At 37.7% G+C, this 27,253-nt stretch overlaps 2 pseudogenes; both read left to right on the forward strand.

The window, feature by feature from the left end:
• Positions 1-1,449: 1,449 nt before the first annotated feature.
• Positions 1,450-1,565, forward strand: LOC112480326 (annotated as a pseudogene).
• Positions 1,566-17,690: 16,125 nt separating this feature from the next.
• Positions 17,691-17,809, forward strand: LOC112480344 (annotated as a pseudogene).
• The last annotated feature ends 9,444 nt before the right edge of the window (positions 17,810-27,253 follow it).

Consider the following 27,253-nt stretch of genomic DNA (forward strand, 5'->3'; position numbering starts at 1 on the left):
TATCTTTTTGCACATAAAGAATTCTGAATTATTTTTAATTCTCTTCTTTAAAATGAGGACTTGAATTTATAGAGCCACACAATTTCATTAAGTGCCAGTTAGTGAAGGCCAGTTCTCCTGTGGTCTCATCTTCCCCTTTCTTTTCCTCTTCACTCTTGCAGGCTAAGCAATGAACGTACATGACTAAACTACTTAAGTTGAATTTCTGGTTTTCAGTGCTTTCTTTTCCATTTTGTTAGCAAGGCATTTCTTCCCAGTAATAGAATTCATAGAAGAAAATTGATGAATAATTCATTTTGTTTTTGCTGTAGGTTTAAAAAAGAGAGAGACCTGACAAGGCAGATTTTCAACAGATTACTGAGCTTCTGAAATTTTAGCAGAATTAAACGAAATGATTATTTGAAAAGTAACACACAAGTCAATGAGTTAAAAAGAAATATTTTAGTTTCTGATTAGAGCTGATTGTACTAGGACTTCCATCCTAAATGTAATTAGTTTTGGATGCTTCCAAATGCCTTTCTTTCTGCTTAAAAAAAATTGCGATGCTATGCCAGCTTTCCAAGTATTATCTAAACAAACAATGTATTAGCAATGTTGACTTGAATTCAAATGAATGATAAGGTAAAGGATGTCTATCAGTTTCCATTTAGAATGAATATATTTTTAAAAGGGACACCATTCTGGGTAATCATGATTCTATAGTATTAAAGAATTCCCTGTTAGTTCTATTTTTATTTTTTTTCTTTTTAAATACTATTTGTGTTGAGGGAGCAACTGTTTAAAAACTCACGGTACATATATTTTATTTAAAATGTCAATCTAAATAATTCCAATGAGATTATAACTTTTTAAAAAGTATTATTTTTTATATTTACTTTTTTTTGATAATACAATGCAAATTTAAAATGCAAAAAGAGGCTGAGGACAACACACATGGCAAGACCAAAAGAGAGCTTAACATCAAAATAAAAAATATTGTACAGCTGTACAGCTGTAAATATTCCATGGTTCAAGCTGCAGCTAGATACAAAATAAGAAAATATTTCTGTTAGAATTCTGTTTTCCATTAATTTTTTTAAAAAATGTTTAAAAATGTCTGATCTGTGCAGAAGTAGAGAGTACAGCCTAACAAACCCCACATACTCTGCACCCAGCTTCCGCAATCAACATGTGTACGTCTTTGTTTCATCTATATTCTACCATCTTATGTCATTCACCTAGGATTATTTTGATGCAAATCCTAAACATCATATCATTTTATAAGTACTATGCATGTTATTATGTATTTCTAAAAGACAAGAACTATATTTTTAAAGTACAACCTTAATACAAATATTACAGTTTTAAAAATTAACAATCCTGGACATGGTTCCATGGTGTAGCAATTAGCACATCTGCTTTATACGCAGAAGATCCTGGGTTCATGCCCCAGTGGAGCCATAGCCCATGGTCTATGGCCATTCCACCCTGAACAAGCCTAATGTCTTATCTTGGAAGCTAAGCAGAGTCGGGCCTGGTTAGTACTTAGATGGGAGACCACATGGGAAGACCAGGTGCTATAGACATAAATAAACAAATAAATAAGTAACAATCCCTTAATGTCATCATATAGCCAATCAATGTTTAAATCGCTCTGAAAATTATCTTGTAAATGTTTTTTAATAGTTGTTTTGTTCAAATCAGGACTTACACAAAATCATCACATTTAATTTGCTTGAGAAGTCTTTTAAGATATCTTAAAGCTATGTTCCTCTTCTTTTTGTTTTTCCTTGCAGTGTCTTCGTTGAAACTGGGTCATTTGTTCTATAGTTTTCCACATTCTGGTTTTTGCTGATTGCATCTCTTGGTTATCAGTTGACTTATACTTTCGTTTCCCATATTTGCTGTAAACTGGTAGCTAGACCTAGAAGCATTATCAGCTCAATCTCTGACTGATTTTTTTGGCATGAATACATCATAGATGTTTTGTGGGGGGTTTTCTTTGTACTTCCATTAGGAGAATATCTGGTTTTCTGTCGTATAGCACTAAATTTGATTAGTCAGTTTTGGTGTTGTCAGCCTGATCTACCCTCATCAGCTCTCGATCTAGTGTTTTTAGTAGCCACTGTTGATCACTGCTCTAGATCCAGTATTTCAAGAGGAAAAGATTGTATCTTTTTAAAATATATATTTAAGAAACAAGAGGAGGGTGTGATGAATGACAAAGCTTCCTGTGCCATCTTTCTGCAAAGTCTGATCATCACAAAGTTGTCCCTAAGTTGGTAGACACATAGCATCGGCCTGGACACTGTAAGCCAGGCTTACTATTGGAGGATGCAAGGATAACTAAGACACAAGCCCAAAAGAAAAAAGTCAACAGTCAAGCCTTTAGTGTATGCTGTTCTTTGTACCTTAACATTTTACAAGCAACATCTGTAGAGGAAAAAATAGAAAAACACCACTGATATACGCCCGTCCTCACTTCTACTTCTGTCAGCCCATTTATCCATGGAGGCTTGATAGTAGGAAGAAGGAATAATTCTTCCCATTCTCCCTCAATCTGATCATTTTTGATGATTTTCTACTTTTAACTAATACAAGGAAAGGGGCAGGGATCAAGTGGAAGGAACTGGGAAGGGTGTTCCAGACCAATAGCTACCAGTACATTTTGTTCAATTGAATTTTAGTTGCCCAAATATTTTTTAACTAAACTTTACACAATCTGTAAAAGAACCAAACTCAAGAGCATCATGAAATGTTGGGGACGAATATGAATTATTAGAATCTGGCCTTAGCTCCTGTTGTGACATGACTGCTGTAATTAGTCTGTGGGAGCAAGTGTAATGAAACAGTGGATTGTTATGCCAGTAAGGGTTTTCCTTAACTCCCTTTCCAGTAATTAAGGAGAGTGCTGAGTCCCTATAGTTTGGCACCTTGGTCAGATATGTTAAAAATGAACTTTCATGATGGCACTAGACACACACACAGGCTAGCCTTGTCTCTCCCCAGAGTGTTTTTGATTAAGTGATGAATGAGTGAAAACTTCCTCTTGGAAGGCCGTGTGTGTGTGTGTGTGTGAGAGTTTGTGTGTGTGTGTGTGTGTGTGTGTGTGTGTGTGTGTGTGTGTGTGTGTGTGGAAATTGTTTCAAAGACTCTTTAAAGCAGCATGGAAAAATCAAGAAAGTATTCCAGCTGAATTAATAAAGTTAGCCCTTCAGTGGTAGCTTTTGAAAATTCTTTGCAAACACTAACTAATCCATCTGGCAATACTTGGAGTCCAGTTACACTCTCTATATTTTGTTCTTTTAGAGTTTAGAGAAAAGGACTTGGCTTCTATCTCATATACTTATGCCCTGGCCTCTCTCTTTTCCTAGTCTGTTTATTCACTAGAATTTTTAGAAGTCAGATTTTCTGCAAATTACTAAACCTCTCAAGGTAGAGACAACTATTTTTCTGTGTGATAGTTACTAAGGACTTGATCTTGAAGGCTCTGGCTCTGGGGCAATAAACAGTGAAAGTAAACATTTATGAAAATAGAAGCCCTGCTTTATGAGCATGTTTTCTGTTATAAAAATGAACAATGGATGAGATGCATGCAAAACTTTCAATACACTAACTACAACTCTGTTGACCTAAAATGTTTTTCAAGTAACATATGGACTATATTGGTAAGAGTTCCCTTGAAGTGATTTTATGACCCAACTATGTCCTTAAATTTTGAAATAGTATAAAAGTAGAGTTGGTTACTAGAAAATAAAAAAGCTTTTATAGATAAGCAAGCATATACACAGAGATATAAAGGGTTTGACGGATGATATAAAATATTTATTTTATTCTCTCCTTCAGAATCAACCTGAATTGATAAGCAGGAATAGTCTGTCCTCTCTAGTCTCACTCTGCCTTACTACCTTGGTCTCTCAGTATGGATTGAGGGCTTAAAAGACTACACAGTTTTCCAATTGATGAGACTAGAGCAGTAAACAAAAGAAAGGTCCTTCTCTTATTGAGTGCACAGTTAAAATAATAAATGATTATAAATATCTATACATATATACACTAATGTTAAGTACATATATATGCATTTATTTATGTCAATATTAATTTATTTCACATATATTTAAATGATGTGTGAATGTATCTCAGGTATTGATAAGTGCCATAAAGAGGTCAGGGAAGCCCTCAAAAATAAGATAGTTGAGCAATGACACAAAGGAAGTAAAAGAGTGAGCCATGTAGCTATTTGAGGAAGAACATTTCAGATATAGAAAAAGCAACTGCCAAGGCTCTGGAGCAGAAAAGTACAAGAGTGTTCACAGACTAGCAAGGAGGCTGGCTTAGTTGGAATAGAGTGACCAGAGGTAGAGCCATATAAAAAGATATCAGAAAAATGTGTGTGTGTGTGTGTGTGTGTGTGTGTGTGTGTGTGTGTGTGTGTGTGTGTGTGTGTGTTCAAACCTCCATCTTTTGAAGATTCGGTTACTCTCCCTTCTCCTGCCATGTTTCTTCCACTTGGCCTCTGACTCTATTGAAAATCAGGTAATTATATCTGGTTTTCTCATTGATGGAGCCAGGCCACGGAGTGTGGGGGACAAGACTAGGGAAAAAGAATTCACGTTCTTTAGATGCTACTATGTATTTTTGCAAGAGATGGGAGTAAGGGGGGTGATTAATGAACAGAATAGCCTTCTGGTCAATAAAGAGTCTACTAGACATACAAATCTTTTTTTCCCCCACTAATATTGGCCGCCTCTTAGTTTTGGTGCATTTTTATGCTTGCAATCTTTGTCTTTTCTCTACTTTACCAAACGCCTTCTTCTGTTATCCTACCTTAACATGAGTCAGGAAGGTGAGGGAGTGGTAGAACATCTTACTATAATTATCTTTAATATTTTATTTCTTCAGTTATATTTAAACTACATTTTTAAAAGCTACAGAGTAAGACATATGAGAAATAAAACAGCAATTAAAATTAAATACCAGGTGCATTATCTTCCTCTTCCCTAAACCCTACCCTCCAAGGGCCAGTAAAAAAATTTGCTCTTGTACATGTTTACCCTTACTGAAAACAAATATAAATTCATATGTTTGAGAAGTTAAGTGAATTAGACACTATTCCAAGTTGCAGAACATTTCAGGTCGCTTCGACATCAGGTTGGAGGATTCATATAGGTAGATAATACAGAGCCTAGATTTTTGAATTTGCCAAAGTTTTGTCCAGAGTTGAGGAGAAAAGTTAAGATTCAGAATCAAGATTTATTATTGTGTAGAAAAAAATTACAAGATGATATTAGAGATTGATCTTAGTTTTCTATTTTTTCATAGCCTAAGAAGTTTTGGCTTGAGTGGTAGCTTATTATTTGCCAGAAAAAGATTTCTCTGTTTGTACTCAGATAAATGTGGCTCTTATTACTGTGAGAATATGAATATTCTAGAATTTGGCCCCTCCTGTGCCTTTCCATCATTTCCTCCTACTAGTCACACCCCACAGGCCCTAGGGCTGGATTTAACCTTAAGTGATGTAGAGATCAATTTAGGAATTCAGTATGGAACTAAATCCTTTGTCAATAGTAATTTTTAAATGATTTTTAAATAAACTAATTTGCTCTCAACATTGTGATTAGGATAATCATTCCATTGGAATGTAAGTACAGCAGAGATAAAGGGTATTTAAGCAATAAAGGCTGATTATTCCATTCTCTTCTATGAATAGTTAATGTTTGTACCCCAGGAGGACTATAGACTGAAAATACATCTGGGTTTTCCTTTATGACTCTTGCAGATTCAAGCTGGACTAAGCATGTTGGTTTGCAATAAATAGACACATAAATCAGGAAAATCGCCAGTCTAACTTTGATTGTTCAAGAGAATTAATGCCATTGAATCTATTTTTTATAGTTCTCTGTTTCCTAGGCCTTTTAATGTGGTTTTCCTGCACAACAAGAAGAAATATCATTAAATTTTATTTATGAGTAATTTCTTTGGTAATGGTTTTTCATTACATTCTCACAGGGTGTCTTGAGATTTGGGGTTATTTTTATAATTATTTTACAATCACGTGACATATTTGTAAATGGAGAACGTTGGGTAGGATTGAGGGTGGAAGAGACCTGACTTGCCTAATAATGACAACAACAAGAAGCCCTTTGTGTATGAACATGAAGCAATGGAATCCTCCTCAGCAGAGTGATTTGAAGGCTTCTTTTTTTCCTAATAGAGGTGACCATCTATGCCAATCTATCCATGTATCTATCTACCCATCTTTTCCTACATCAATCTCCTATTACTAACACAAATCATAGGCTACAGCTCTAGGACCTGGAAAACAAGCTGAATTCTCAGGTCCTCCTGGAGACACATGGAGGTGATCACCAGAGACAACTTGGTAAAAATGTAGAGGTGCATCTCCTCACCTTGGGAAGTGGCTGCATTTATTTGACGAATGAGATGCCTGTTCTCAGCCTTGCTCTCAATTAGCATCCATGCTCATTCATATCCCAGCCCCTCATCAACGTACTCACCAAAAGAGCACACAGATACCTGACAGAAAAACAGAGATTTTCAAACGAACCTCTCTTTCTGTCTCCCAAAACACTCATACTCCAACAGGAAAGGAAAGACAGAATGTAGGCCACTATTAAGTATCTATTGCTGTGTAACAGGTTACCACAAACGTAGCAAGTTAAAACAAAACACTTCATTATATCAAAGTCAGAAATTTGGAGACCATGATGAATAAAAGTCTAAGAAATTGGGATTTCACTTCTCATCTAATAGGTTACTCTCTGAGAAGGAAAGAGAATCCTTTACCCTTCCATTGCATCTTGCACTCAGCCTAAGCTCTGCACTCCTCGCCTATCACATTAGAAGTGATAACAATTGAGGGTCACATACATATGTAAATTTAAATAATATTTGACTCCTCTGCCAGGGAAACATGCTTTGTCTGTAGGTTTGTTTATTTGTTTGTTTTGTATCCCTGCCTGGCATAATGATACTTAGTAGGTGCTCAGTATATGTTAGTTGAATAAATAGGTGAATGAATGAATGAACAAATGAATGAATGACTCTCAGTAAGTGTTGCAATTGGAAATCCTTTGCCTGCAGAATACCTTTTTGATTTAAAACACTGTAGGGGAAAAGTCAATAATAAAACTGAGATACTTTTCAAATCAGCAATAACAAGACTCACCAGCTATCTTTGTAGGTAAGCGTAGAACAGATAACAATTCATCTTCAGCTTAGTCCAGGATGTCTTCGTAATTTGCAGTACTCATTTCCCTTATGTTTGCATGAGCCATAATGAAATTTGCCCCAAAGTTTTTGGATTTTTTTTAATTGGAAATGGCAGTTATGTTGATGATGACCCAGAAGGTTCACTGCCTAGCACAGAGCCTTGTTCTTAATAAACGCTCAGTAAGAGTTAGTGGAATGGAATGAGTGAGAGAATGAGTAAGTGTGAGTTTTGCCTGCCTTCCTGACATTTTAGCAGAGCTTCCTATGCAAGAGAGGCTGCGATGATTGACACAACGCAATTGTTTCAATTGAGTGATGATTTCCTCCTGACTTTTCACTGGGAAGTCTCCAGAGAAGGACTCTCAGAGCCCAATTAACACTAATTACTCATCTGGGGGGTGACTGACTTCTGCTTCAGCAACTTTAGAAGTGAGGGGAGTTTGGAATTTAGGCAGAATAAAATCGGGACGGGAATCTCCCAAGGACCACAGAAGGACATTTTTTAGATGAAAATGAGGAGTCAGGTGAGAGGGCGAGTAGGACTGAAACCCAATCTGAGTACCTACCTGTACACCAGGGGACAACCCAGGCCATCCCTTATGTTGTGCTGAGTGAAGCTCAGATGCAGAGCTTGGAAAAGTGTCAGTTAAGGTTTCTGCAAGTGCTCCTTAGTCATCTGAAGGCTTTTGAACAGATTCGTCATCATCTTACCTCCCACCAATGGCTCATTACAGTTCTCTGCCGAGTGATTCATTGTCAGGGTGAAAATCCTAGGAAATTGCCTTCACACAAAAAATATGCTCCCTGGCTCCAAACGGTCAATAAACTCTGCCCCAGGAGACACATTTTTTTCTCCTATTCTTAGTCATTTTTTAAAAGTGATTTGTCTGATCATATACTATATATGTTATCTCAGAGTCTCTGCTGCAGTCAACTTAGGGGCTGTTGAGCAGTTTTTTCCTCAACCTTTCTGTGAACAAACCTTGTAAATCAATCTCTTTCTTTCGAAACACTACATTTGAATATTTAATGAAATTTAACTCTTATTTCTCCTTTCTTTCTTTCCTTCTTTCTTTTCTTTCCTTCTTTCTTTTCTTTCCTTCTTTCCTTCTTTCCTTCTTTCCTTCTTTCTTTCTTTCTTTTTTCTTTCTTTCTTTTGGGGGAGCACATATTCCTTAGAAAGTTCTAGAAATTTCCCCTCCATCCAATTCGAACATTCCTTGATGAGATCACTTTACAATTGGATTTTCTCAAGCAGCTCAGAGTGGCCCTGTGGGGAGGTGCTAAAGTCCTGAGGTCACTCTGGGATGGAAGGGTCACAGGAGAGGAGCAGGAACAGTGTTCAGGATCTAGGGGCAGGATCTAGGGTGTCCACAGGAAGAAGATGGTGGGAGAAGAAGGGGATGGAATCCTGGGCTTGGATGTGTTAGGAAGTGGGAGTGGGGTGAACAAACCCTGGTAGTGATGAACGGGAGGAGAATTTGTATGAATCACGAAGAGTTGCACCATCTGACTTGACTCCAGAAGGCATTCTTAAAAATAAACTTTTCTTAAAACTGTAAACTCACAGGAGATACTTTTTTTTTTTTTAATTTGGGAAAGATTTAACCAATATCCATCCACCTGGGTGCCTATACTTTCATACTTCTTTGCACATCTATTCACCTCAAGGTCCCTGACTTGCTTCTTCTATTCTTCCCATCCCAATGGGATGTTTAACTTTGAGCAAGTCATTTCACCTCTGAAGGTTTTCATTTCCTCAGCTATAAAATGAGGGGAATGGATGATTACTGGCTCAAGTCCCTTCCAGTTCGTCAGTGAATTGATTTTATTATGACTGGTGTCCCCTGTTGGGTCCTCCAGAATAATAGCTTAAATTTTATACCCACTGATTCTCTGATGAGATGAAGAGCCAGTACCCCCTTCATGTTAGCGGCAGCCTAGGTGTGCCCAAAGTTCCAGATCAAGGTCCTGAGGCTGAGAGGAGGGGAAGCTGTGGAGTAGAGTGGCACTGAGTTAAGTCCAAGGCTAGGCTCTGCCACTGACCAGCTGTGAGCTCACCTTGTTCGGCCTTGTTCCCACTCACAGTGTAGTGTCACTGTGAGCCTGAACCGGAACAAGCCACCTAAGACAGTGCACAGCAGCTGGCATGTGGGAAACACCGAGAACATGTCAGCTCTCTTTATAGTCTTTGTTGTCGTCACCATCATCTCCATCATCAGGAAATTGTCGCAGCTTAAATCCAGGAGCACAATAAATCTCCTGTCTCTATTTTGTAGAAATAATCAGACTTTTAAAAAGGACTTAGAAAAAGAAAAAAGTTAACTGCCTTTTTAGAGCCTTTATATTTCAAGGTCCAGCCATACCTCTATGATCAGAATCTTTATCTGATGCTACTGCTGCTTATGAAATTGAATCCTCCCCCTCCCCATCTCTCTTTCTTCTTCACCTCACATGACAGGAGCTTCTTTAAATTCTTGTCATGAGAGCTAAGGGTAGTAACATACTTTCAGATTTGTAATGCTTAAGCATAGTTTGGAAAGCCAGCATGTTCAAATGCAACAGAAGGGCTGACTCATAACATAAAACTACTCCATTAGTTAAAACTGAATGTTTATCGAGGGAAGTGAAGGATGGGAAAATTCAGCGACTTATTTATAAATGAGCACTGCAGTTATCACCTAAGTGTGCAAACTACAGAAGGAAAATATTAGAGGCATTTTTAAAAGAGTTATGAAATCTAGCAAAAAATAGGCAGGAAATAAATGAATCACTTTCTTTTATTATTGTTCATAAAACCTCTTTCTACCATTGCTGGATTTCTCCATTCATCTCCGTGGTGGTAATTGGAACAAAATAGACACTAAAAAGTCAACTGTTTATTGGTGCCCTCTGAAAGTCAGAAGCCCTTAAGAAAAATCTTTCTCAAAGAATTCTTTTTTGTCAGTTATTAATCTGTCTCCTGTGAAGTTATTCTCTTTGTTCTGTGATGAATTTTATATAAATCCCTCCTCCTAATATTATATATGTCATATAATAGCCCATCGTACTTGGAGCATTGTACCTGCTTGTCTTTTGACCTAGGTCAAGCAGTTTTCCCACATCATTGAATAATTTAAACTTTTTTATTTACCTTCACAGGATAAATATAGTTTCATGACTCATAGTATTTAATAACAAAAATGACTTACTAGAATTGCTTTCATGTTTATTCCTATTCCTTAAAGAACCTCTAAAGTTATTGGTGGGAGAATTGAATAACTGTGTTATGGAAAGAGTAGAGATCACCAACAGCTTTTTCTCTTTTTCTTGATTTAAATTTTTTTATTCTTTACCCTTTGTGATTCTCACCAAGATTTCATAATCTGTATTATTTCAGTGTACCAAAAATATTGTTACTGTTTAAAAGGTAAAGTCAGTTTCTTAAAACTGTTCATTTTCTTAACTTAATGCTCCAAACTCTTATAAGAGTTTACTTTGCCACTTAGTCTTGCCCTGGTTCTGAATTTTTGAAAACTGTTATAAAGGTCAAAGTCATTTTTGTAATCTGGACCCATTCTGTCTTTTCTATATCTATTTGGAACATGAAATTTTATTTATAGGAACACCAAATTCTATTTAAAGGGACACGTCTTTTTCTATCCTAAGAAAAATTATGGAAGGTATAATTAGGAATAAAAGCAACTAAAGCAACTTCACTACACAGAAAGTCTGTTGGAAATTTTTTAATGCATTGAAGACTCACATTAAATTGCCAAATCTAAGAGTGTTTTATTTTAGCCCTAAATATGCTGCCTTAAGTGCCTATAAAGATGAGACAAACATATTGGGCACAATTTCCTGGGGGAAAAAACACTGCCAACAACAAACCCCCAGAAATCGCTGATAAAATGTAGTTGTCTACTATATAGGTGAAAAAACTAGGGGTTAAAGATTTATCTCTAAATCTTTAAACAAGTTATATAATTTTTGTATGTGTTACTTTTCATACTTGGAAATTTTGACAATAAAATGATCTACACTGCTTCCTGAAATGTTATAAAAATAGTGTGTTTGCATATATATATATTTATATATATATTTGTGTATATATATGTGTATATATATGCATGTGTGTATGTGTGTATATAAATATATATATTTATATATATATTTGTGTATATATATGTGTATATATATGCATGTGTGTATGTGTGTATATAAATATATATATTTATATGTATGAGACCTGACAGTACAAAAATAAAAGCACAATGGAAATGCATCTCTACTTGAATAACATATATATCTCAGTCATCAAAACTGCGTTCCTCATCCTCCCTCAGCCTGTCCTCGGCCACAGTCTTCTCTTTCTTAGATGGGGAAGCCATACTACTAGTTGCTTAGACCAAAAGTTTGGCACCTATCTTTCTCTCAAACATTATATCCAATCCATCACTAAATATTGTCTGTTTCACTATAAAAACACATTCAAGATCTGGTCACTTCTCCCTACCAACCTGGTCCAAGTCACCACGTTCTCTCTAACTTAACTCCTTCCTTCTAAGTTCAGATCATGTTATTCCTTTGCTCAAAACCCTTCAGCAGCTTCCCACCTTAGTCTGAGTAAAAGCATACAAATGCAAACAAGATCTGACGTAGTCTGAGTGCAACCTCCCCATCCTATTACCTCTCATCTCTGCCAGCTCAGCACCAGCTACACTGACCTCCTCTGCTCCTTAAATAGAACAGGCTCCATCTCACCTAGAGCCTCGGCCTGGTCCCTCTGCCAGGAACACTCTATCCCAGAATGCCTCCTTCAAGTCTCCACCGAATTGTCTCCTTCCAGTGAGGCCTTCTCTGAGCAGCCTGTGCAGAACTACCACCAGCCCCCACCCACCCTGAAGCCCCGCCTTCTAGGTACCTTTCGTCCTGCCATATCTTTCTTTCTCTACGATATTTATCACATTTTTAATATGTTACATAATTTACTTATGGAAACCACATTCCCCATCCCAAGAAAACAAGATCCGCACATATGCTATCTACAAAAGACCCACTTAAGATCAACTGACATACACAGAGAGAGTAAAGGAATGGAAAAAGACATTTTACACATTTGTCTGTTTGTCTCATTGATATATCCCAGAATCTAGAATACATTCTTCTGGCACATGTGAGGCACTGCATTCAAATTTGTTGAGTGAAAGAATGATGAGTGGCCCTGCATTACTGAGAGAACCATCGCCAAGGATGGGGAAAAGTACTTTTAAGGTAATTAAGCAGATTTTGTCTAATTATGATATTTAACATAGACTGCCTTGGACTGTAGTTTTATTAGTTCCTATCTACATCAATTTTGAAGTATTTGGGAGCAAAGTAATGTTGTATTCCTCTTTTTGCCTAATAATCCCTTCATTCTTTGCATATAGTGGGTGTTGGCTGAATGATTATTGAAATAAAACAGAGTTTATGGAAATGAAACAAAACAAAATTGAACGAATTTACCCGACCTTGCATTTCATATATGTATTCAGCCAAATTTGAAAGATAAAGAAATACGTACATATTTATGTATGTATTAATTTACATGTCTATATTTATATAAATTTATAGGTGTATTTCTATATTTATCTTTTAAATTTGACTAAAAATGATATTGCCTAGGTAAATTTATATAAATCCATTATACTTGATCAGTAAAATATTTTTAAAAGCAACAAAAAAAGGAGAGAGAGTAACAACTTAAGTGCTGTAGGTAAATTTGCAGCTATTGCCTTCAGCAAGTCTAGTTCTAGGAAAGGGCAGAAGATGAGGGGGGTGAATTTGTCCTTCTCTCTGGCATTCTCAGTTCCTGTGAGCCCTCATGGTGTAAGAATCTTGCTGTGGTGAATGGGATTCTAGTGTTTAAAGATATCCATTTTTCATATAACACAATGTCTTTACATGACTCTTATTTTATCTAGTGCTCAATCAAGAAACTAGCCATTAGTCCCAGATCTGAAAAATGATTTCTCTGGGTTTGGCTTCTTGAGATATATATGGTACAACGTTCTCCAACATGGAGCCTTTCTGAAGGATTTTCAAGAGTAATCTAGACTATGCATGATTTTTTGCTTTCTGTGCTGATTTTAGAACCTAGCCCCCATGTGACTCTACAGTAGTTTCTAAGCACCACAGCATTCCCAGTAGAGCCATAAAGGTGATTATTCCTTGTCGGAGATTAAAACCTAAGATGTGTTGAATAAATTGGACTCACTGCTGTTGCAGCAGCGGAAGTAGGTGGATGTTGTAATAAGGTTCTCTAAGTGAATAACGACTTCTTATGATAAAAATGGTGACCCACTGCTCTCATCACTGAGAATAGAAGAGCAAGAAATGGGTTTAAAATTTTGCAAGAAGAATGTATTTCAGATACAGGAAAGATTTGCCAGATACTGAGATGGTTTCTTGGGAGAGGTTTTATGTAGAAACCCCTTATGTGAAAACTTTTCTTTTTAACTTCATTCTGACTGGGGCAGTTTATTGCCAGCATTTCTCAAAGTATGTTCTAGCATTAAACTGGATACTAAGAGTGTTTATGCAAAGTAGGAATTCTGTCATCAAGTACATTTCAGATCATCTTGGAGGTGTTGATTTAGACATATGAAGGTGGGTGGATCAATTGTACAGACCTATACTGGCCCCTTCAGTCACTATTTAAAATTTGTTCTAACTTGTTTTATTCTTGCCTTCAAGGATAACGACAGCTAAACAAATCTTCACAGTTATCCTTTAGCAACGCCACCTAAATAAGAATTTTTTTAGGAACCTTTTGTCTTAAAGTTATAGCGTGTTTGTAACCAGTTAAGAGTGCATATAAGATGTCTTGGGAGGAAAGTCATCTATTTACCTTGTTGACTGTTGATTAAACAAGAGGCACGCAAGTAAACAGGGAAGGAGAAAAGCACAGAACGAGGCACTACATTATCTGTGTAACAGTTCATTTTTAAAATGCATCAGTGTCAGAGCTGTGTTACCTGCATTGTCAGGTTAACTTTAATGCTCATTTTAGGGGTAGTTAATTAGAATTTAAAGTGCCATACTCAGGAGTCCACGCTTTTGAGGGGACTCAACATGTTTCTCCAATATTGCTGTCAAAATTCATGCCAGATGTTTCATCTTCACCATGAAGGTAGTTGGAAAATAATTTTATACTGGTGAAATAAGTGGTGGCCAAGATAGGTATTTGGCTAGAAAGAGTACAGGCACCATCGCCCTTGAATGAAAACAGTCTAAGACTGGTACAACCAGCAGCATTATGGAGCTAGGATCCAGGCTCTGTTTGGTCCTGTGCCCCCACACTTCAGTAGAAGATGGGCTGCTCTACCTCAGATTATTCTTACATTGTCCTCAGAGAGAGCTTTCCATGCAAGATATATAGGAGAACTGAGAGTCTGAGTGGGGACTTCTCTGAGCTTACAAAAGCAAATGATGTAAAACTCTTTTTTACTTCTTGCTAATAAACATTTGTACTTCCAGCTGCATTTTATCCAAGATTTGCTGTCAATGTTACATCCCACCTGACTCTAAACACCAAGGACTGCCAGTGTTTACAAAGGACCTGACAATCTTTAAGCAGCCATGTTGACTTAGGTTAATTTGCAACACCAGGACTCTGGTATTTGGTATGAAAAAGTGACCCAATGAGAGAATATTTTTAATGTTAACCTTCCTGGAATCACTAGAAAATTCTAGTCATTTAAATCTATCACAATTGCTTTTGACATTATCAGCTTTGGCCAGTGGATTCTAATCATCTATATACAGATACTATATATAGACAGACATATGACCCTATTTAATAAGATCCTTTTTTGGTAACAATGTAATGCCAAATGTAGCTGAAAAAACAGTTTTATACTCTTTGCTTTTAGTCAAACACATTTGTTTCTACCATCTTGAAGGAATTTTCTAGGAAAAAATAATTCCCAATTAGTGATCACTGGGTTGAGTTCTTACCGTGTCCTTACCACATTTTCAAGCCTCGTGTGGATCATTTATAAACTTTATAGTTTCCTCTTTCTTGGATACACTTTAAAGATTTAGGTTGATAGCACTCGATGAACAGCAGTCCATGTCTTGATGCATGTGCGTATGAGTGCCTGACAAGCTCATAGAAATACAGGTATTTGATGCCATTTTTAAACACCAGGCTTCTTTTTCTGTCCATTGCTACATTTTATTAGTCAATTACAGATGCCCTTTTAAATGATGGAGGCAGGCTGTTTGAAAGTACATTTAATTATGGGGAAAGTGAACTATTCTTTTAAGTGAGTTATCTGTAAAAGTAGCTTTTTAAACACCTCTTAAAAAGCAAAACGATCCATCACGCTTTATCACCATATGTCTCAGAAGTAGGAAATTGGGTTCTGTCCAAAGAGGATAGAAGATATTTTGCTTTGCATAAATGCAGCACGGATAGCAGGAATCAAATCTATATTAATAGGAGCTCCTCTAAAAGCTGTTAAACGAATAAATCTTTCTCTTCTTTTTAGCTGCTACGGTAGAAGCTTACTGGATTTATTGTTACCTTCATATGTCATGAAGTAAGCCAGAAGTTTCCCATCATATTTATTTAATAAAGTATGATGAACATTTGACTACCGTCAGGAAATGCAGCTCTAAAATATTTGGATCGTCACTAAGTTAGTGAAACTCTGGAGATTATATTTGGTTTCTTTTCCTTATTGATCTCAGATTATAGTACAAAGGCTCCATCTTCTGGGTAACAATCAATAATAAGTGGTAGAAGAATGATATATTATGTCTTATGATTTTATAAATACAATAATTTTAATCTTCCTTCAGCTGTCTATCATTGGTGCCTCTTAGGGAAGAAAGTTTGGCCTTGGAAAAGCAAGTTTTGAATCAGCTGGGAGAAGAATGAAGTCTATAAATCTACTCTTGACTCCCAGTGATTTCATTTCTTTATTTAAATTTTATCAGTGAATTTTACAGTTTATGAAAGTCATGAAATGAATCACCAGCTTGAGCCAACTAGAGTTAGGGGTGGACTGGAGTGGCCATGCTGTTGAGATCCTGAAACAACCATTTTCTGTCCCAGTTCAGCTTTGTCCTGTTGCTTTCAGAGAAAAGAAAAAGCTAAACGTGTCATCTGTTCATGTCTGCATTTCAGATACAGATAAGGCCTGTGAGCAGGTCATGGAAGATCTGTCTGTCCTAAGCCCCTCTGCAGCATGGTGTTGTAACAGTTTAATCCTAAAGTAGAGACACAGCCAAATATAAAATCATTAAGAGACGTGGCAAAAGTGATCTGGCTTCTCAAAATCAGCTTTTTACTTTTCTTACCTTAAAATTGCCTCCAGATTCTCTTGCCCTACATCATGGTGTGGTTCTGTCTGGGTATGTGTCTATGTCTATTTGTATCTGTATATGTATCTTTTGTTTCCTTAGCTGTGCCTCATACTCTGGAAGCTGATCTAAAAGTAAGAAGAGGAAAACAGCCAGGAGCTTCTAGATTACCCTTTGGCCCCAGAACTGGAATTCATCTCTGGTAATTTATAGCACTGACAAAAACTGCTGCTCTTCCCTTAGCTGCCTGGGCAGATGTGTAGCTGTACTGATGGCAACTGAGTGACTCTCTGGACCTATACTCTGTTACCTTGGAGACTCAGAGAGGTGTTAAGAGAAGGAATTTCTTTTTTCAGCTCAGGAGACTTTCCTGTATCCTCCCAAGCCAGAAAAAGAAAGTCTAATAGCTGCTGCAGAAAGAATAGTAATATCTCACCTCTTGTTTTCATGAGTTTGTCATGAGAAAGTTTAGGTCAGATAGCAATGCCTTTGCTTTTAACTGATCACCCACCTAAAGCACAAAAAAGTAATTTTCCTAAAATCACACAGTTGATCATGGGTAAAGTATGTATGCTATTAGAGGCTGTATTAGTAGATACTTTAATTCTAATCTTTATTCCTTTTCCTCATGTAATTAGGAAGAAGTCAGTTTCCATTGGGCGCTTTTCCTAAAAATTAAATTAGTTTCTTTAAAAATTAAAGCACTTCCTTTGGAAAGTGTCCCAAAATTCCTCTTCCTAGTCCCTTAGACTTTCTGAGTTTCTTCTAAACCAATTAGGCTGAAATAAGGTGAACATCTTTTATCAAATTTCGTCATATCTGTGATCCCTAAGATCTAAAATTGGGCTGCCCTCCAAGTTTTTCTTGTCCTAGGAAATTTAGCCATACTCTAGTGAAATGATTTTTTGTAACTTTCCAATTTTCTGCTTCACATATTCATTTGTGTGTGTGTGTGTGTGTGTTTTAATCTTCTTAAATATTTTAAATGTATCTGAGCTGATTGGAGGGAAGGAAGAACAAGTAGTAGTATGGACAATTAAAGTTTAGGTTAGAGAAACATTGCCGAATATCACTGTTTTCAAAATTATCTTCATGGAAATTAGATAGTTTGCCTGGTTTTAAGTGATATTTTTTAAAATAAAGAGATCTACGGCCATGCCACCCTGAACAAGCCCAATTCCATCTGATCTCAGAAGCTAAGCAGGGTCGGGCCTGGTTAGTACTTGGATGGGAAACCACCTAGGAAGACTAGGTGGTATAGGCATGAAAAATAAAAATAAAAAATAAAATAAGGGATTATAAACTGACAAGGTCCTTGCAATCTAAAAATAAATGAATGAATGAATGAATGAATGAATGAATGAATAAATAAAATAAAAACACAGGCCTGCTTCCTGCCTTTTCAGATCAGTACTCCCCTCTGGAAATAGGGAGTGGTGGCCTCCGCGTGTCAAAGCTCACAGTGTGGAGTCTCCCCTTTCTCATACTGGCCCCCCAGGGGCCTCATATCACGGGATAACATAATTCAAATAACACTAACTTTCAGAGGGTGAGGAACCTTTGGAACCCAGCCCCACTGGACAGAGCTCTGAGCCCTAAGCCTCACTTGTCTCGTTTGATAGTTGAGGCACCTTGAAGATGGAAAGGCTAATCTGTCTGCCCAGGTGACCAATGGTGTATTAATGGGCAGGCCACAACATGAGTCTGGACATCAACTACTGATCCAAGACTGTACTTGCTATGCATGTGGGACCCTTCGGAGGTCCACCATTGCCTCTAGATAAAGGTCAACTCCACGGCAGGTCACAGCAGACCCTCAGAATCACTCTCCTGCTCACATATCTCATCTTATTTCCTGCTAGTCTTTCCTTGCCCTTTACACTCTAGGAGTATGGAATGCTCTTAAATACACTGTGTGGCATTTGACACTTACCTGCCTTATACATTCTGTACCCTCTGCCTGGAAAAGCCTTAGCCTTGACCCCTCCCTCAGTGTTTTCTTCCTCGCAAGCTTCGATTATTATTCAAACTCATATTGTCACCTCCACCAGGAAGACCTCTCTAGCCTCCTGTCTTCTCCCACCCAGTTTTTATTCTTGCCCAGTACATATATTCACTTGCTGATTTATTCAACAAATACTTCTAAACACTCCTAAGTGCCAGGCGCTGAGCTAAGCACAAATCATGCACCAGTGAACACAACTGACCAGCTTATAGTCTAGTGGGGAAGATAGACAGTAAAGACAGTAAGCACACAGGCAAATGTGTCATTACAACCAGGATGACTGCCATGAAGGAAATGAAGACTGATTGGGGTCTACAGAACCTAACGAACACATGATGTTGTAAGTTTTCAATTTGCACATCAGTCTTCTGGAGGAGGCTGAGAGCTGTTTGACTGTCAGCTCCATGTCCCCAGCAGCCATGAGCACCATGGGGATCGGGAGGCAGGCAAGAGTTTGTGTGCCTCCTCCCAACCCAGTGGAGGCTAAAGCACTCAGCGATCTGTTGAGAAAAGAATGTGACTATACACCCATGAAAGTGAAGAAGGGGACCTTTTTGATATCCAAGATGTAATATTGGAGGGGTAAAGGTGATGACTCTTCCAGATTCCCAGTGAGGGCTGTTCTCTAAAAACTGAGATGTGAGGCAGGAAGGCAGCTTGTCTGATAAAGCACGATCCAGGGATATGGATAAGGGCCTGGTGGGAGTCTTGTTAATTATATTCTCTTTACAAATCCCTTTGGGAAGACATGTGAATACTTTTGTAAAAAGTATTTCAGCTTTTAAAAAGAGTGAAAAGAAGCATTCAACTATCTCTAAAAAATAAAAGTGCACCTATAAAAAGAGAACATCAACCCTGTGCTCAATAACAGACGCAGAGGTCATGAGGAACACTCCATCAGACACTCATTCTCTGGGATTTATTTTTAATTTTAGCAAGAAATACTTGTTCTTGATGTCACAGGATTCTTATGAATGTATTTGTTCTTTTTTAAATTATGTAAACTTTAAGTTCTTGCACTGAAATGTATTTGTAAACTCAAAGTATAATCTAAATTATAAAAGCTCACAGCTTTTAAATAAAAGAACTTGCTCTTTTCTCACCTTTTCTTTTTCATTTAGGTGGGTCATAGAAATATAACATCTTACTGTATCCATTTGAGATGAAGCCTTGTTATACTAGTTTTCTTCCTTCTTTTTGTTTTAAATATAAAGGCTATAGTACCTTTAGGTAAAAGTGACATCAATACTTCCAGAAACAATAATTATTTATGAGAAACAATCCAAATCACAGTCGTTCAAATGGAATCCCTCTCAGAAATTTTATTACTGTTTTATTGACTACAACCATGGTAGTCATGGTGGTGGTGATGGTGGTGGTGGTGATTTAAATTCATTCTATTTCTGGGAGGACAATAATTCTCCACGATATTTTAGTGAGCTTGATTCTATCCAGCTGCTTTGCTCCCTGAAAATGAGTTGCTTGGGGAGGGCAGGGATTCATTCTGAAAGGGACCAGAACCAAGAAGCAGGGTTGCTGTAGGCCAGCCCAGAACAAGGAGTAACGGTCGCTGATTGTATTATGCAAATATCAGATGTTTCTGGGTGGCAGATGTGTGGCAGAGGTACATGTGAACATGTTGACATGCTGGAGGTTTTAGCCTGAGGGCTTTCTCTGATGATTTCAGCACATCGATCAAAAGGTTTTCACTCATCTAATTCATTCATTCATTCAATGAGAAATTGAAAATGAAAAAGATAGTTAAATGCTGACTGAAGTAGAATTAAACCAAAATTAATTTGTCCTTCACTATTGTATGTTTCAGAGAATGGAGCACAAGGAAGTTTTAGTGGGCTTGTTGTTCCTGGTTCATTCTAGTTAGCAATCTCTTCTTTAGGGTGGGTCTTGTGGTGGCTTAGAGAGTCCTTCACATGCCAAGGTAATTACTGCTCATGAGTTCCTCTTTATGAGACCTGCTTTCTGTCACGAGTGCCGAGAGTTCCAGATAGACAGTGCTTTTGTGTATAACAATTAGATCCTTGCAGAGCCAAGGTGCTTATTACCTCAGCTTTAAAAACAGCTACAGAGAAGGCTGGATGAGCTCAAGTTTGCACTCGTTCACTCTAGTTTACAATGGCTTACGTCCAGTTGAAAGCTAGACAGTTAAATGTAAAATATTGACTGGACTGAATTCAGGATTTTAGCAGCAATTATTTGCCACAACATTTTTTTCCAAACATCTGCAGCCTGAGATGCTGAAATCCAGGGCAGTTGGAGGGCGTGAGACAAACCTTTTATGCTGCTTAGCAATAACGAAGGTGTAGCAAACACACCCTTTAGAGAACTAATGTGTGAATGTTTCTCAAGGAAAGAATGAACTCTTTATGAAAATTAGTTATTTGGGATAGATTGCTTAGGGAGGGCAACATTACACCTCCAGAGTAATCCCACTTCTCTCACTCTGTTTTCCAGCATAAGTTACTGCATTAATTACCTTGGCATCTTTTTTGTGCATAGGTTGAGCAAGCTCTGCACTTGGCTGCATTGATGTGGTGACAGAATGAAATTTTGCTATCAAGAGCATCTCTATTCAGGTATGATTAGATGGATAAAAGTGAAAATATTCCCATTTATTTCTTTGTTTACATATCTATTTCCAAACAAATGGTATATTATAGGTCTGGTAATATTTGTTAGTCAAGAAAATTTAGTTTAGTGGTGCTCTGAATGGAAGATATAATTTAATTGAGGTCTCAACTTTAGTTTTTTGAAATGATATTATACAAAATCTAACGTGGCTTGTTCTAAAGTAAATTTATGTAGAGAAGGCTTCTAAGAAGGTTTTTGGTCTATGAATTCAGATGAAAGCAAAGTTAATGATGAGCTGGGCTGTAAAATCAACTATAAACAAAATGAAACTGATAAGCCTAATTTCATTGTTCAGTAAAGCAATTGTCCAAGTTGTTTACACAGAAAAAAGAAAAAGAAATGCAAAATACATTTCTAAAGAATATTCCAGGATGTTAAGCTGTGATCTGTAGTAGTTGCTATATAAGGAAATTAAAAACTTTTGTTATGTCTTGCTAGGTTTTTATGTGGTAGAGGCTGTTTCTAAATATAAGAATGTTAACTCACAGCCCTATATTTGTAGTAAAGCATAAACGCTTTTGGGGGCTACCACTCATCATGCTGTGTGTCCTGCGGTCTCTGCTTCATCACTTCTATAGCAACAGGGAACTTCGCCCGGCTTTTCCTTGTTATCTCGGCATCATTTGAACTACCCCCAACTCCAACAGACTGCCAGTCTATACCCTATTGCTTTCATTTATTCCTTATAATTAAAAAATTATATAAATTATAAATTAATTCTAAATTAGCTGTTTATGCTCATTGAGACTAAACCGACTATTTCTATCAGCCCAGTTTCTCTTGTTTCCCTCCTCAGTTGGTAGCCAGTGGTTGTTCACTTTAGATGCGTGCCAAATAGCCCACCTGTGACCTTTTGCCTCCCTCTCTTGATTTTCCTTGTGTTTAATTCACTAATTCCCAACCTTGAAAAGAATCTTCTATGTTTCTTCTCCTATTAAAAAGCCACAAGGTTTGCTGACTAATGTCTTAAAAACATGCTGCTCACCTACAACTTGTTCTCTTGGTCCTCAGCTGTGTTATAATTGAAACTTGTTCCTCTCATGACCTGTCCCTGTCTCACAGTGTTCATTGTACAGTTGTTCCTCAGCCCCTATCACCTTACTCTGTGGGTGACTCTGATTCCTCCCACAGTTTGGTTGTGAGTGTTCAGTAAAATAAAGGGCGTGACATGCCTAAAGTCTGTGAGTAGACCTCACAGCTGCCATCTTCACTCTGCTAAGAAGACAGAGGTCATGTGAAATGAGTGCCCTCAGCATGCTCTCTGTTTCACAAGCTCCATTTTCGTCTTCCTCCTTCCCTATTGCCTCAGAGAAAAAGCTGTATCTATTATGAAATATTTAAAATGTCATTCAATTATTTCTGAAAAGGAAGCTTTCATCACTTACACAGATAAATGACAAAATTAATTCATAAGTGGACATTTTGAAGAATGAAATTCTATCGGTAATTCCAGTCATAAGTCTCTCATTAGTCCATCCCAATCATTCCAGTCTCATCAGTGTTCCTCTCACCAGCTGCCATTGAAAGGAGATTCTGAGTCAACAAACTTTAGACAAGAAAAAAAGTTCACAAAGACTGAATCTTTCTATGTCAAACTACACTACCGTGTCAGCGTTTACATAATCCCACAGGAACGTCTGTCAGTCTACACTACACTGGGTGTTCATTACTGACAAGTAACAAAAACTGACTTTGGATAACTTAAATAAGAAGAATATATTGCAAGGGTTGGAGGAGTTCACAGAATTGAAGGAAATTGAAGAAGCCGGCATGTAGCAAGCAGGTAATGGGAGATGTTATGGGCTAAATTGTGGCCACCCCAAAACTCATATATGGAAGCCCTAACCCCCAGTACCTTAGAAAGTGACCACATTTGGATTTTTTAGGAGGTAATTAAGTTAAAATGAGAGCACTGTGGGGCCCTAATCCAATCAACTGGTGTCCTTATAAGAAGAGGATATTAGGACACACAGAGAGACACCAGGGATGCACGTGCACAGAAGTAAGACTTTGTGAGGACACAACAAGAAAGCAGCCATCTGTAAGCCTAGGAGAGAGATGCCAGAGGAACCCAAACCTTCTGATACCTTGATAGAGACTTCTAACCTCCAGAACAGTAAGAAAATAAACGTCTATTGTTTAAGCTGCTCAGTCTGGTATGTTGTCATGGCAGCCCTAGTAAGCTAATACAAGGACTGGACAGGAAGCTCTGAGAATCATCACAAACAAATTGGTAAACTCCCACCATTTTTATCTCTTCTCACATTCCAGTCCTGATAGAGAAAATTCTATTATCTGAGCTTGAATTCAGGTCATGCACCTTCATCCCCACCAGGTTAGTGAATTGGCTGGCTTGTCCAAAGGAGCTCCTTGGATTCCATGATGGGGAGAGCAGAGAACCTTGAGTCTCACCAAGAGTGCACGAGGTAGGCAGAGAGGGAATCTGCCATAGGAAATTAGGTATGGAACAGATTCTGGGATGCCAGAAAAAAAATGACCAATGCTCTTTATATTCTGCTCTGAAAAACTATTTTAAAATAAATTCATCTGATTTTAAAACTTGGCCATTTTACTTTCTTGATTGAAAATAAAAATTCAGTTTGGCATGGGTGATTCTGATTCCTCCCACAGACAATTACTGCAATAACTTTCAAAAGCCTTCTACTTTTTAATACACTAAGTAGCATCGTATAGGGGCTAATAAAATTAACCTTTGCTGTTGAGTTTCATTCCATCTCTATCATACCGGAGCAAATTACTTCGATCTTGAGATTTACAAAAATATTTCTTTTTCTTCATCCCAGATCCTGGCACAGAGCTCCTAAAACCCTTGGAACTTTCTAAGAGATAGAAGGATAAAGGTGTCTCCTGTTATGTCAATGAGATGACTTTTGGTGAGCCTGGAGAGAGCATGGAGGCTCTATGACTTTCCCCCATATCTTGCCCTATACATCTCTTCCATCTAGCTGTTCCTGAGTTATATTCTTTTACAATAAATCAGTAATCTAGCAAGTATAATGTTTTCCTGAGTTCTGTGAGATGCTCTAGCAAATTAATCTTACTCAAGGTGGGGCTTTGGTAACCTCCAACTTATAGTCAGTCAGAAACATAAGTAACAACCTGGATTTGAGATTGGCATCTAAAGTGAGTGGTGGGACAGTCTTGTCGGACTGCCAATTTCAGCATTCAATTTTCTTTTCTGTTCCAAACTATAAGCTCATTTGACCATTCCTAGGACATACGGCTTCACCACGATCTTGTAATTATGTGGAGCAGTTTTGTTTAAAAGTGCTCAAAGCAGATCTACAAACCTAAGCATAGGCCTTTATCTTGGAGAAAATCTAAATTCTGGTCAAATTCCAGCCTTTTCACATGAGCTTTTTTGCACAAAAAATATCCCACTGTCTGATACATTTTCAGAATGACACAGATGACAGTTTCCCCCCACAGTTTCTACTGGCAAAACCTTACGCACAAGAAGCACTAGAACCCAGCACCATGTTTCATAATACCATTAGTGAGAGCTCCCATATATTGGAATGTTGTGCTCAATGGCTTACACATTTTAGCTCAACCTTTATAATTTCATTTTACACTAAGGAATCTGAGGCCCAGAGAGAATGAGTAATCTGTGCAAGTTAACACAGCTGATAAGAGGAGCCAAGAATTGGGTACACATCTGATTTAAAAGCCAAAGAATACACAAAGTTTTGTTTCTATGATTTCCAACCTAAACTAAACCCAGTGTAAGCAAAGAGCAATATTCACAATCATGCTGCGAGGAATTTTTTTAAATTCCTATTAAAAAAAAGCAATCTGATGTTCAAATATGGGGACAGTGATGGCTACACAACTTCACCTGGGTAAGCTAGAGCTCATACTACCTTTCTATTGTTTGGATTAAAACAATTACTGCAATAAGCTGATCAATTTTTCCTCCAGAGTCTTGAAATACCAAGAAAGACAAAAAACAAAACAAAACAAAACTTTTCTTTGATATCCAGCTTGTGGACTCTCTAAACTTACATAAGAGTGCCCATGGACTACAGGTTATGAGCCAGCCTACGGCCTTGATCAGGAGTAGAGACTATATTCCCTGCCACATGAACTTCCAGTTGTCCATTCACTGGGAGAAAGTTGATGGGCTCCTGAAGGAATTGATCCCAGTATAACTTAAAAGTTAACACTTCAGACCAGAGGTCAGCAAACTACAAGTTTTGGATCAAGTCTATTCCTCCAGGTATTTTTGTAACTAAGCTTCTGTGGGAACACAGCCATGCCTATTTGCTTATGTATTCTCTGCAGCCGCTTTAATGCTGCAAGAACAGAGTGGGACAACGGAGATCGTATGGCTCACAGAGCCAAAACATATTCACTTTCTGGCCCTTTATAAAAAGTTTTCCAACCCCTCTGTTTAAAAAATTCCACTGACTAATAATACACCTTACAATTACTGAGCACTTTCTAGGTAGCTGGCTATTGCCAAAGGATTGTATGTGTAGTAACTCACGTCATCTTCATAGCAATAATAAATATAAGACAGGTTATTCCTGTTAACCTGTTTTGAGGATGACAGATCTCAGGCACAGAGAATACACAACTTCCCCAAGGTCACACGGTTAATAAATGATGTATTAGTTCTCTATTGCTGTACAGTAAATTACCAAAAACTCAAGCTTAAAATACCAAAGTTTCCGTAGGTCAGGAGACTGAATGCAGCTTGGCTGGGTCTTCTGCTTAAGATCTCACAAAACTGTAGTCAAGTTGTCAGCCTGGCTGTGCTCTAATGTGGAGGCTTAGCTATGAAAGAAGCTCACTCAAGCTCACTCAGATTGCTGGCAGAATCTATTCCCTCATAGAACTGAGGTTGTAGAACTGAGGGCTCCTGCTTCTTGCTGGTTGTTTGCTGAAGAAACATCTGCATTTCCACGTTCCCTGCACTGTTCACAGTGGCCAGGATTTAGAGGTGACCTAGGTATCTGACAATGGATGACTGGATGGAGGACATATGGTGTACACACACACACACACACACACACACACACACACACACACACACACAGAGGAATATGATTCAGCCTTGAAAAAGAAGGAAATTCTGTAATTGTGACGACATGGATAAACCTGGAGGACAGACTGAGCGAAAGGGTTTCACTTTTGCTAAGTGAAATAAGTCAGGCACAGAAAGACAAGTCCTGCGTAATGTCACTTGTATGTAGAATCTGGTGGTTGTCAAAGGTTAAAGGGTGAGAGAATTGAAATGTTAGTCAAAAGGTACAAAGGTTTAGTTATATGAGACAAATAAGTTCTGGAGTAGTATCATATGCCATGCTAACTATAGTTAATAGTACTGTGTTGTATACTTTAAATTTGTTAAAAGATTTGATACTAAGTGTTCTCATCACACGCACAAACTATAACTATGTGAGGTGATCAATATATTAGCTTAAGAATAGTAATCATTTCACAGTGTATACATATATCCATATCAAATCATCATGTTGTATAATTGTCCATTGCCATATGCCGAATAGTTTTCATCACTCCTCCCACCTGAATTACATATGTTGAAATCCTAATCCTTAAAGGTGATGATATTAGGAGGTGGGGCATTTGAGAGGTGATTAGGTCATGAGGGTGGAGCCCTCTCATGAATGGAATTAGTGCCCTTATAAAAGAGGCCCTAGGTAACCCTCACTTCTGCTGTGAAGATACAGTGAGGAGGTACCATCTATGAACAAGTTAACAGGTCCTCACCAAATCTGTTGGCATCTTAATCTCCGACTTCCCAAACTTCTGAATTATGAGAAATAAATTTCTGTTGTTTATTAAAAAACAAAATCATTCCACTGACTCCCACAGTACTTCAAACAAATCCCAAAGTATCTAATGTGACCTCCAAGCCCCCCTCGGAGCTCTTTACTCTCAGACTCAGCCTTCTAAGATCCACCCACCCTGAATTTTTTGCAGTCCCTCGAAAGCCCAAATCTCTCTTTTCTGTAAGTCCTCTGCTTAGGACAGTCTGACTCTTCCCTAACCTCCTTTTCTAGTTGC

Source organism: Pteropus alecto, unplaced genomic scaffold (genome assembly GCF_000325575.1).
Source record: "Pteropus alecto unplaced genomic scaffold, ASM32557v1 scaffold103, whole genome shotgun sequence".
In the NCBI taxonomy this organism is placed as follows: domain Eukaryota; kingdom Metazoa; phylum Chordata; class Mammalia; order Chiroptera; family Pteropodidae; genus Pteropus; species Pteropus alecto.